We start from the raw sequence: 13,780 nt of genomic DNA, 5'->3' as shown, positions 1-13,780 counted from the left end.
TATCAACAGGTTTGTTCAAGCCACTCACGTTTTTGAAGTTAACTCGAACCGCAACGATTTTTGAATCGATGATCGTCAACTTCTAGTGGATCCGATACCTGATTAATTCTCAACACATGCTGAATAATGACGAGACAATAGAAAAAAAAATGTTAATCGGTGAACAAGCTTTTTAGTTGAAAGTTGCAAATCAAGTTCTATGAAAATTGTCCGAAAATCACAGCACCTATTTATGTTTGGAAATCTTAGGCAGCCGTCATTCGGTTATTTATATTAGAATTCATAGATAATTTGAATTTTTTGAGGACGGATCTAAACCGAATATTTAGTTTTTAGTAAAATTTCGTTCAAATCGAACGAGTAGTTCTTGCTGGATTTGAAATGCATCATGCAGGCTCTATACCAGAGATATTTCTCGTTCCGAGTTTATCGCTACGACTAATCTAGCATCGAGGTCGACATTTAGAAGGTTATTCAGAGCGTTATCACACCGTAAGTGGCTCTGAATGAAACCAATCCAACATTGCAGTGGTGAATTATATCGTACAACCTCTTTCGGATGACGTCTGAAGCCCTGAAAGAGGGGTGTTAAGCTTACAAACATCGACTTTTGTCTTCCCAGACCGGCGGCCTGATCTAGGGGTTTACGGGCCCCAGTCACCCGACCCCTAATCCTTGCTTCCGTTATCCGGATGGCATCAGACGCCCTAAAAACCGCCAATAATTGGATGGCGCCTACCCTGAAGAGAACAGGGGAAATAGGAAAGTGATATGGCCCGATAATGATCATTCGGTGCTCCTTGTTCAACCTGAAATTGAGAGTTTGTCGAGATTTCGGGTCTGTATTGCCAGATTAGACGAGTCAACATCAATGAAATCAGGTACGGAATTACATCTGGAATTCAATAAATCATCAGATGATTGAACGAGTGATATAGGATTCGTTGTGAATATTAAAGCCCAAATTCGTTCCGAAAGTTCCCAGATCACATCAATGTTGACAACTCTTATACCTTTACACTAAAATTGTAATATTTTGCAGGATTCCAAGAAAAACTCATGCGTTTATCTATCTGATAGTCAAATTATTTGTAATAAATACTGCTTCGAGGGTCGGAATTTATGCGGAGAATAAAACGAAAAGTTTTGCAATTTCGGAGAAATGAATTTATTAACTGTTGGAAGAATCTTGAACAATTTCTTTTCGCAGTTTCTTACGGCGAGGATCTCGTCCGGAAATAAGTTTCGGAGAAAGCGGTGATGCTTCGGGCAAAAGCTGATAGTGTTTAATTTGTTTCAGCGTAATATTATTTTTCAACGAACAAAACAACTTGAAAAACTATTAAGCTGCACGTATTTCCTGCATGAAGTCAGAAATTGAGAATACTTTCCACGTCACGCCTCATCAGATCCTTCAAAGCCTCATCATCGATTATATTCGAAGAAGATTTTAATCGGTAAAGTGAAAATTTCCGCGAAAAGACGTATTAATGGGAGCCTGAATATCCTGGTTCCTTCATATCTGCCCCTCCGAGAAAACTTGTTCGTTGGTAAAGCTAGTTTCTCAATGTGAACAGGAAATGAAAAGTATAATCTAATAACATGAAAGATGAAGAAGAAAAGCCCGGTCTCTCGTTAATCAGAGAGGAGCGTACTCTCACCCTGACTTATATAATACCGTGAGCCTGCACACCAAAGTTATTAAAACAATCTGGCTTGTGCGAAATTAAAATTTCCTTTGTTGTGTTAAACAAAGGGACGAGAGGATTTGTAACACGCCATCCCACCCGAGGATATCCAACGGGTAGACGAAACGAAAGATTCACGACTCGGGGTGGTAAGTGATAGGGCGGAGACCATCATCTCACGCCCGAGCCCCGGAGGCGTGACACGAAATTGCAAGCTCTTCGTTCAATAGTCTGGGTGTAGGTTGAACGGCGTGGATGGTCTATGACACAAGACGTCGTACAGCCGGAGCCTCCCTATGGAATTATTACCTTAAGGTAGCTGAGCTCCCTTCAATTACCTTTGCTAGCTTAATCCGCCCGATTTAAACTCGGAGCAGCTTCGAAGCGATAACAACCAAAAAACATCAGCTACCAACAAAGCGCGAACGCCTTTTGCTTTGCGATATCTTTTACTTGTGAGATCAGAGGGAATTTCGTGTATGTAACGTTGAGGACCCAAGTGACCAGGCTTTGGATAGCAAAATTCGTTGTGCCGATAATTTCCATTCTGTTAGATTCTGTTACGACGGATGAACGTGATGTAGTATCGCGTGCTGATTGGATCTCTAGTACGTTGGATAACCCGTGGGCTGTAACCAATCTTCAAATTCGATATTCTATGTAATCACGAATCCCAATACGGTTTCCATTCGAAGGCAAAGTAGCCCGCGAGGCTATTCCTCGCAAATTGCTTAACCTTAGCGAGGACTGAGGTCCTGACAATAAACAGAAGGGACCGGAAAATTAGGATCCCGATTAGCCTCATCTTGGCTAAATGTGTCCTGGATCTGAGGCTTTAAGTTATTGCTCCCATATTTCGACCATGCAGTCAGGCACTGAACCCTTGTTTCCACTTTGAGAATAACCGTGTACCGGTTTATCTTGAATTTCACTTGGTATCTCGCTTTCAGTCGAGACATTGTAAGGTTACCTCGAAAAGCACTTGCGAGATGTAGGATAATGTATGTGCAGGTCGAAATAAGTCGGTTTCTCATCCTTTAACCATTTCGTATATGACTTAAAATTTTTCTAATAACTTTATTGTATCTTACGAAAACTCCACCTTAATTACTACTAACTGTTAACAAAACTGTGCTGTAGGTTGTTATTTGTCGGGTTATGTAAATAAATCAACTCACTGATTCTCACGGAAATAGAAGTGAAGTTAAAAATGTTTATTCAGAGATAATCTCCGTTTGTAAACAATTCGTAGCCATATCGGATCTGACAGCATAGGTATGAAGTTTTCGCTTCATTAGAGTCGTACGTCGATCGATCGATACATTCGATTCACGGTTTATGCGCCATCTATCGTCCCTCAGAGGAGATATCGAGTTGACGCGCGTAGTTTAAAACGGCACTTGAGTTACTTGCATTTACATGTTGATGCACCAGTATCTGATGTTGAATTTTCAAATTGATTACAAGCATTGCTTTATGCATTAGTCCACATCCGTCCATTTTGGTCGGTTCTAATGTCACCATTCTTCAAAGCGTGTAAACGACTCGTGTTTACAATCGGATGATCATTATCGTCCCATCGCAAATCTTGAATCATTGTTTTTCGTGACCCTGATGTTTGTAATACTTTCTTCGATCCGAACCCCGCAACGTGTCAGCTTCGGTTCACATTGATTGACATCACCTGTACCGACGGACAGGATCGTTGAACAGGATGATGATTCTTTGCCAATATGTAACCAATTTTACGGACCTTTTCACCGTAATGTTACTTTCCTCGGTGATTAATTCGTTTTAACGTTTTTATGGGTTGTATATTTTTTCGACGTATGATACGTGTAGTCTTCAAGGAACACCGCAGAGTTTTGTTTCCGCAAATGGGTTAATTTCACCAACGAAGAGAAGGTTTCGTGTTACTGACGTCACATTTCGGACGCCAAGATTAAGGGTTGATTTAATGGGTTTACCCGCTTCCGGGACAGAAACCAATTCGACGCTGTACCTCTTTCCACAATTTCTACGGAAACTCGCCACAACGACGAAACTCGCTTCGTACTCTCATTCAGCTACCTCAATTATGTTCTTTGAAGGCTGTTCTTAATAACCGTAATTCATCCCAGGTTGATGGGGAGCGGAAAAGGGATGATGTTTCGATGGATCCTACGCAAAACTTTGTGGGTTTGACCATCTTTCTGAAATTTTTGGGTAGGTACGATGAATAACTCATTACCACTAGGACTAACTTATACCTACATGTATTTTGCCGTTGCGTGATGTAAATTTACCAGTTTTTTTTTCTTTCTCACTGGTTACCGGTTTTTGTTCTCACCCTGAAAGAGCTAACACGTTGTGAACAATCTATCTTGAAAATCTTCTTCACTTATACTCGCGATGCACCAGATCAACTTTCCTAGAAAAACCACCTGATTTATGAAATGTGATAGACACTTGATGGGTGAATAGTAATTTTTAAAATGTCGACTTTAGTAAAGAATCACTTTAAGTATTTTTCATCACATTATGAACCCCAAATTTCAATCTTCAGTGCGACATATTCTCTTATACCGACTTATTGTTTCAAAATACTTCCTACTCGTGGTTTACTCTGATTTGCTGACTATTTTCGGCATGTACGGAAGAAAAGCTCTGCAATTGAAATTTTAGCTGAGTTAGTGCAGAGATTTTCCTGCAAACTTTTGACACACGAGCAATTCTTTTTGCGCAATCAGTTTTTGAAACATTCTCAAAATTGGATTCGGAATGGAATGCTTGATAAAACTTTAAACAAACCATGGTGGAAAAAGTTCCTTCGACTTTCTGTGAAAATAACATTATTTTTTAAAGTATTGGAATCCGATCGTGGTTTTTGAAGAGAAGTTTTAACATAATTTCTTGGTTTCTTATAAGTACGTGTAGACTGGCTTGCTTTTCCGCAATCATTTTTCTTCCATCATCGACGGAAATTGGTAGTTTTTTTTTTTTTCTGTTTTGAAAAATAATGTCGATTTTGGCCGAAACTCGTAAAATTTCAAAACAACATATGAAATTTTCTGTTGTTTGCTATGATCACTGCTTTTTTATTTTCGTAGTAAACGACAATCGATTATTATAATGTTTGGTCGAATTTGTAGGCTTTTATGAACATTGACGAAATTTTATTTCAAATTTCAGGAGTAGCTGATTTTTTTATTCAGTTCTAGATGATTGTAGATAATTGCAATTTTTTGTACCTAATATTTCATCGTTTTCTACAAAAATTGTCTAACGATACAACAATTCGCTACAAATAATAGCGTGTTCCCAACAATAAGAGTTTCTACTTTCAACGTTACCGTAGAATATCGTGGAAATCATTTTCACGATGAATAAAAAAAAGAAACTTTTCTTCGTACATTATGCATATAATTTAGTCCCCAAACTCGCGAACTTCCTTGAACAAAATTCATTCTTTATGAAGACTTTATTACAAGTACGCAGAAGAGTTGATGGCTTTTGTTTCGAAAAGACGAAAACCACTTAAAGCCAACCGGGGTTTCGGGTTCGGAAGCCTTCCCTTGTCAAGAGGCGTTGCTCCGCTGCCAGCAGCTCAAACGCAGGCCTCACCTGTGTTCCGTTGAGCCCTTTGGCTCGTCCGCTCAAGGCATCGCAATAAGGCGTCTGGACTCCAAGATTCAAGCTGCGGCTTCTCCGAGCCGTGTAAGAGTTTGAATGCCGGGTTCCTTACCCTCCCTATTCCACCCATCCCTTGGCGCTGTCTTCATCGCGCTCAGCGTGACGTTGAGAACGGATTTGGGCCCTACAAAGGGCACAAAGGGTTGCCTCTCCGGCCAATCTACCCACTTTCCTGTTTCCCTTGCCCAAGGATCCTGATTCTCATCGGCCGATTATCTTTACACGCGTTTATAAATAGGAACTTATGAAATACCTGTATGAAATAAGGTGGACTGTATTATGATTGGGTTGGGTTAGGTCAAGTTAGGTTATGTTAGGTTAGGATGCAGTGAATTTATGCTTCTTCCTCGAAAATATGTCACATACTTGCAAAATTCTTTTCAAAACTTGACTTATATCTACAACACCATTCCGCTATTGTAAAGCAAACGATGGTAAGAAATAACAAAATGACTGTTCTGACTATCCAAACACTAGCTCGTACCGTGAAGTTTGATGATCTGCTCCCTTTTTTTTTTTTTTTCTCTCTGTTCTTCAGAGGTTTAAAAACGCAATTAGCTTCAGAAATAGAAAGAGGACAGGTAAGAAAAATGTTATCGATACCAAACGCCATTAAATTTAATACATGTTTCAGGGTATCAAGAAGAATGAAATTTTTTTGAGAATTATATTACGAGTTTCAAATGACCGAAGAACACTAACGAACCCTGTTGAACTTGAATATCAGCTGAACTGTGATAATGAAAATTGAGGAATACGTTAGGGGAATAATTTTCTGTTCGTCAAAGGAACAGTTTCTGTGAATTTAAATGAAATGGTAAAAACATATAAAGATCGCGTATCAAGTCCTAATGATTATGTTATACTTGCCTATTTACGAGGGGGAAAAAAAACGCTATGTAATTATACAGCGATCGATAAAGATGGCGATACAGTATTTTTACGCCGTGTTTTGTCTTTACGCTAATGCGAAGTACCCGCGTTATACATTTCATTTCGCGGCGAAACACGTAAATATGTATTACGCGGAAAAGCGTATTCCGCAGGAAAGAAAAATAAATGTGAAAAAAGGGCATGGTTGTAGAAGAGAAATTTACCGGGCACATTCGTTTGCCTTCGTATTACACGGTTTATACGGTTCGCGTTTACAAATATGTAGAATTTGGTACGGGTGTGTTAATTCCGGTTAATTAATCCGATGATCCATATAACTTAATAAAATGATAAAAAGTGGAATTAAACTGAAAAATGAGAAGCGGAGAGGAATGAATAAAAATATGTTTCACCGTACTCTCAAGGTTTCCGGGTACTTTTTTCAGGATTTAAACAGGTTTAATATAAATCACGATGAAGTGCAGTCCGCACGACTGAATCCAAGGAATTAGTTCTGATTCCGCATTTTATAATTAAACACTTTATGCGATCAATAATCTGCGTGCGGAACGCGCAAAGAATAGTTCAGATATGAGCAACTGTCAAAGGTGTAATTATGAATATTGAAAGTTCAATCTTCAGAAAATATATTAACAGGAAATTTGAATCTCAAATTTCTAAAAAAGAAACGTTATGAATAAACTTCCACTTCGTTGTTCAAAATTGATTATGATTAAAAAATCCGTCAACTTTGCATCTAGACAGAAAATGTTTGCTTTACTTGCCACAATTTACATATTTCAATTATACATCATTTTTAATTTGTTAATATAGAAAATAATAATCATGCTGAGTCGATGGTCAAATATTAGGACGTCTAAGAAAAGCTTGTAGTCGTGAAAAAAAAAAAAAAAAAAAATCGTAAACAAAAATTTAGAGCCTGCTTGAATCGGAAAATATTGAAAACGTGACAATTGGTACGGTATTATGGAATATTCCAAATGACGTATTCCCGCCACGTACCAGGTACAAGAAAATTTGAATATTCCGGAATATTACAGATGTCATATTCCCAGCACGCGTTATTCGACGTCATACCAACGTGCCGCAGACAGAGTATTCTTATACGAATCGTGCCAAGAACTTGTGCCAAAATAGGTCATTCTTCCTTTTGAGGTTTCTAGTTCCATTCGCGTTCTTAGGATATTTTCCCTGTTTGGTAGTATTAACCGCTCTCAAAGATCTTGCGAGTACAGAGAAAAGATTGATACGATTTCTCCTCGCGGTTATTATATTTCTATACTCAACAATAACTGTACCGCAATAATATTTTATCGCGGAAAAAAATTAACAATTTTCACTGTCAATTTGGATCTTGGAGAATACACGAAATCTTCACGTAGACTACAACGATTGATACAGTGATAGTGTTGATTTTTTATGAAACGAGAAATTCGGAACACATGTTTTATCGTCCTACGATCCAATTGAATTGTGATCCAATATTGAAATTGACTTTCAATTTTCGTGGGGTTCAACACCTCGCATTTATAGGCTACCAATAGAAGTTGAATCAAATTTGTACAACGTTAAATATCATGTGCGATCAATGATTGAATGAGTGTTGAATTTGAATGAAATGACGTTGCTTCAACTCGATTGGTTTTTACAGACGCACCTCTGAATTTTGCATTTTTTAACTTTGAAGCTAAAGCTTGAATTTTCAAATCATCAACATTTTGAAAATTGTCGCGTAATCTTGTATCGCACCAGATAAAATTGTACAACTCGACGGTTGAGTGAAGTATCGGAACGAAATGTTTCAGAGGAGAAAGAAAAAAAAAACCACTTCGGAAGTCGGTTCGAGCGATGCATCAAGTATCTCTGATGATTCGTTAGATCTTCCGGCATTTCGAATCCTCAGAAAATATAACGAGTGTAGCTGTGACGATCAATGACGTCATGCAGCGTCGGATTCACGCATCAATTCTCTCCGCAACACCGTAGTTTGAACTTTTTCCGCAATGCTGAGGAGAGGAATATATTTTGAATGATATCAGGAGACGAAGAACTTTTTAACACAGATAGGTGTTTGCCTCGAAGACTTCGCGGTCCTGAGGACGTTGGTGAAATCTTCGGGAGAACAAAAATCTCGGCTTTAACGGGTTTTCCTTTCTTTTGGAAGTAGAAAGAACTGAGAATTTCCTTCACCTTTAATCACTGCGTAAAATGGATGACGAATGAGTCATATAAAATGTTCTCTCTCATCCACTGGATAAATTTCACCAACATCAAAATGAAATTGAAACCGGTACTTAAAAATACAAGGCTGTAATTATTACACGAAACGCAGTTTCATGTGCAATCGCCCTACCGTAAAATCCAAACACGGACCTCATATTGTCAATATTCAGAGAGTAATTAATACCGTAGCGCATAATTTCAAATATCAGGCATGAGTGAAAATGCAGGTAAATTTACATCAAATCTGTTCGTACATATTAATCACCGTTTTTGCACCCTGCTTGTCGGAAGATGAAATGAATGTGCCAACATGGCACCGAGAAATTCTACCGAGATCATTTTTGACTAAAAGTCCAGAAAACTATTTTGTTTGTGCTTTTTTTAAATAAGCTCTGAAATTCCTACGCGTATTTTGCACTGACCGAGAAGTGACAATTGCTTTCAAAAAATTTACCGTATCAAAATTGAACGTTCCGTTTGATCAGTTCGAAATTCTTCAGGTAGTTAAACGCTGCATCAATAATTGACACGAGTATCGATGTCGTCCTGAGTCGAAGGTCTCAACGGGTTGGTTTCTTCTCCCCCCATACGAACTTGTTGACAATTTGTCATATCAATTATTGAGTGTAATCGATAGAGAAATTGAGATAAGTGACTTCTTCCAGTGAGCGGCGCAATTAAATAAACCTTCGAATCTAATAAACGAAGACAAGTAGATGGAGAAACTGGAGTTACGATCGCCTGTTCAAGGTCAGTAACCGTATTAAAAAGGCAATTTCATGAATTTTCAGTAAACGATCGGGGTCAGGAATTTCGATTTATACGTTCTTTTCAGTACTCTTACGATTAGTCTTGGAGAGGATCTACGAAGAAGTCGACGAAGTAATTTCAGGGCATCATTCATTTTCGTTCACGATTCGTCAAGCATTTTATCATATCGAATATCAGGTTTAAGTTCAGAATTCACATGGAAAGATTCTCATAATACAGAAATTTCATCCCTTCGGCGTTTCACGTTTCAAAGCAACGCGCATAATGGAAGTATTTTAGTGCGTAGAGGAACTTGGAGCGGAAGTGTGACTAACCTTGTTCGATAGTTAATAGGCAACGCAAGCATCCATTGTCTAATTTTCATTCTTACGTTGTAAGTCCGTACTGAACATTTCCTACATTCACGCACCAAGCTCGTAAGGAACACGTGAACTTTATTCCAAGATAAGCGATATTTCGTACTCGAATTAATTTCAACCAGCCAATACATTCAATATAAACAAAGTCACCTCAACTCAACAATCTCATCACATCATTAGTTCGACGAATTATTCCAACGATAGAAAACGTTGGTTGTAGTCGCTTTCTACATCATTTGGAACACTTTTCTAGTTTGGTGTAAGCAATGTTTATTAGGAACGGTATATTCGACTTCTGATGAATACTGGATTTCTTGATCTGGGCGCCAAAAGTGGTCCCACAACTAATGCGCAAGTGTGGACAGCGAAGATGTCGAAGTCAAATTAATGAACCATATTTGTGCCTCTTGCTATAAATAAGGAACAGCATACCCCGGGCAAACGTTCTTTTATTCATTGACGGTATGTTGAAGATTCATATCAATAAATATTCACAACGTTGTGGAAGTTACGTCATGTGAAAACAATAAGCGATGCTTTTTTTAAGTAACCGTCCATTTTTTTCGATGTCAGAAACCATCGTACACCCTTTCCGCTCCGGGTTCCTCTACCCTGAAATGAACGCGACACTACGAGAGACCCAGAATTGGTAAAACAAAAACTTGTCATATGTAATGTACCGAAAGTGCGAAACTAAATTTGGCGACTTTCCATTTAAAACGAAAAGGTCAGTCGATGTCTGAGGCTTGGTAGTGGGTCTTGAGAATTCCAGCCGGACAAAAAAATTGATGGGATGGAGAGACGAATAAAAATTTTGACCTTGAATCGTTTACCGAAAATCGTCAGAATCGCCCATACATAAATGTATTTTACTGGGTAAATGAATAGACGCGTGCAACGTAAGAAGTTGAAGGTAACCGCCAGGGTCTAGAAGCCCGAGGGGATTCAGCAAGAACTCGAGAGAAAATTCTGGAGAGGTAATTCTCGACGGTCCGTACGATAATCTACTCTTCGTGGCTATGGCTGTGGCAAAAAGTTTCCATCCCACTGACTTATTAACTTTTGACAGTACGCTTTGCCAACATTGTTACAAAGGAAGGTAGCCAGCCATTGATGCAGCATGCGATATCATAAATTACAGGCAAGATCCATGGATCCGTACCTTGTCCAAACCTTCCGGTAGATTTATATCATCTTATGTATCGTGCTCGTTTGAACTTTGAACATTTACTAATATTATGTGATATCGGTGGGTCGTTGTGTGCGTTTTATAGTTTCCCTAATTTTTCTGGAGACATAAATTGAAACTAGTGACACTGAAACATATGACTATTCACATTTTAGGGCTGTCTTTTTGGCACGAACAGAACAGACTGAGGTACCAATATAACTAAATGGCATAAGGTCGTGAACGTCCTCTTACGACCTTGCGCTGTTAAAAAAGGGCAGAAGGACGTAGTAATAATTTTTTTTATTGTAACTAGGCTTCGAACACGAAAATATGGCCTGAAACGTTAAAATTTAAGAACAGTTTAATTAAAAGTCAAAGGTCGGGTGCACTAAGAGATACGACCTTCTGCTACTGAATCAATCATCAAAATTTATCTGAACTAATAGCGGAACTAAAGGTTCTATATGTCGGATTTTTTTTTTTCTACTTTTCTTTGGCTGAAGTAAAAATTCATAAACTAATCAGCAGAAGCTTGTGTTTGCTAATAGATACGACCTTTTGATAATGATTGCATAAGTTCGTAATCATAAATGATTATTATTATTGTTATTATTCCTATCATTCCGATATTTGACGATTTGGATAATCTTACTGTATGATTGTTAGTTTCAATTTTTTATGCGTTTCGTTGGTTTTTATAACGCTTACAGAAAAAAAATTGGCAGCCACGACCTTGTTTTCATCTTCGAGAATTTTTATGTTTTCGGAATTTTCGTTTTCATCATTGTATGAGCAAGGGGTGAAAAAACAGAAAATTATACTGTCTTTTTTCACTAAAATTGTATTTTTGGTGGTCACGACCTTATGCCATTAGACACGTGATTGATATCCGAACATCCAACACAGCTCTCGAATATAATCTACTCATGATATCCGGTGGATATCCACTGGACGTCACTGTCCCGTGCATCACTACCGCCTATATTAATTATGCCTGGTAACGATCGCACGTGGAATTCTGCAGCAGACGTTCGAGTTGTTCATACCTACGAAATATTCATTACGTCAGGTTCCAAGCAGCTCCCAAAGGCAACGTTTCGAGTAGCCGGTACAACGTTTGAAGGATACTTTATCGAAATTCACAAAAACTTGGCGATACTATAGAGCAGCAAAATTTCCAAAGTTCCAGGAATTCTTATGATTTCTGAACGTCGTATTCTGCTTAACGCGTTCATTAACAGCCTGACAAATTTGAAAAAAGCGAAGCAAGCGTAATCATGTGGTGCTGATATTTCAAAGGATCGAAATTTCCTGGTATGATGAGAGAATAATTTGATGGAAACAATATTTTTCTATTTGAATCGTGTCGTATCGATGCACCAAACATGCGAAGTAAAAAAATACACCGCGATCAAGTATGGGAAAGCAGACCAGAAAGCTTGACCATTTTATTTGTAAGGTATCTCTAAATGAAAAATGCTGTATCACGCGTCAAACATCGTTTTTTATTTTAAGATTCGTTTAATCTCTTAATTCCAGGATTTTCAGCGTATAATCTTGTATCACTCCAACAGTTGTCTGTACTTTGAGAAATGAAAAAGTCAAGATCCCCGTGACGTCTGGAAATAATAATTCGTCGAACTCCCCAACTTTATTTCACGGGATAAAAAGGGTGGACGACTGCTGCACGCGACAATTCCTATATACTTTATTTCGACCCATCGGCGTCTCCGAGTCACCATATTTGACGTGACGCGTAGAGATCGAGTAAGAGATGAAAATCCCTGCTCCATGACAAGCTGTTCAAAGAGGGACGCGCGAACCCACGGTATATAAATCGTAAATTGCACCTTGTCATCTGTCTGCGAGCTTTTCATCCTAGAACTTCTGTCCCGCGAACCGAATTCTCATATATCGTCTCTTGGGCTGCTTCGAGATACACACCTTATACGTAATTCCGATGTGGTGCGGAAAACTCATCTCGCAAAGAAAAATAACGGCAACTCGAACCATCGAGTTATCTGCGAGCAGAGTGCCAAGACATCGCGCAAGGTAAAATCGCCCCAAAAAAAGTTGCATAATAACATGTTCCGATTTGCCTGACGTCAATTCTGGTTCACCGTATTTTATATATTCAGCAGTGTCGCATTAAGGACTGATATGTCGACTAGTTGGTACAACCCCTTTCAGGTGAACACTACCCTCTTGATCTTCTTGGATACCTACTTGGTCTTGCCAACCCCGGTAGCTCATCCCCTTTGTTTGCTGAGCACTTCCAGCGCAGAGAATAAGTCACCGTGCTAACAGAGATCTCAAGGAGGTGAAACGCGACGAAAAATGGAACGAACAAGTCTTATACCCGGTACTCGGTTCGAGAGAAGCGACCAATACTCCTCAGTCGAATTACTTTTCCTCAATTCATCTAACGTGAAGATTTCCGCGTTTGGAGTCGATATCGTATTTTTTTAATTCAAGATGTGTTGAATCAAGCATCACGCGTTCTTCATCGAAAAACACTTTTACATTAAACAAATGAGCTACTTCGAATATCTTATTTGTATATTTGTGAGTCTCTTTGTTCTAAATATACAGTTCTTATTTTTCAGATCTACTTGATAAAACGGCAAACGTTACCTCAACGATTGAATAAATCACTTTGAAGTTCCATGAACGCAAACCACATGGGGTCCTGACATAGACGTTACAATGCAATTCCAGGTATATATGTGCAGAGATATCCGGAGGGCGAAAGTCTTTCCGGAAACACAAAGTCGTGATCCACATGTCAGTAACACCCGGTATTGTACACGCAGGAGAAGCTTTTGTACGCTGGGATATTTTTTTCATCACGCGTAACCTTTTTGACTTTGAAGCTTGAAAGTGTTCGATTCTCTGACAACACAGTTACATTAGAATTAACGGTTGGAGCGTATAGAGTACAATGATCACTCGCAAGATTGCTTTTGAGGCATAACGCTTAAAGCACATTACGCGATACCGTT

General features: G+C 38.7%; 1 protein-coding gene across 2 annotated transcripts in view; it reads left to right on the top strand.

The window, feature by feature from the left end:
- Positions 1 to 13,780, top strand: part of LOC124178048 (zwei Ig domain protein zig-8-like) — a 46,093-nt gene that overhangs the window by 18,225 nt on the left and 14,088 nt on the right. The gene's annotated exons all lie outside the window — the stretch shown is intronic.

This window comes from Neodiprion fabricii, chromosome 3 (assembly GCF_021155785.1).
Source record: "Neodiprion fabricii isolate iyNeoFabr1 chromosome 3, iyNeoFabr1.1, whole genome shotgun sequence".
In the NCBI taxonomy this organism is placed as follows: Eukaryota; Metazoa; Arthropoda; class Insecta; order Hymenoptera; family Diprionidae; genus Neodiprion; species Neodiprion fabricii.
The sequence above is the reverse complement of the archived record's forward strand: the minus strand, read 5'-3'. Positions and strand labels throughout refer to the sequence as shown.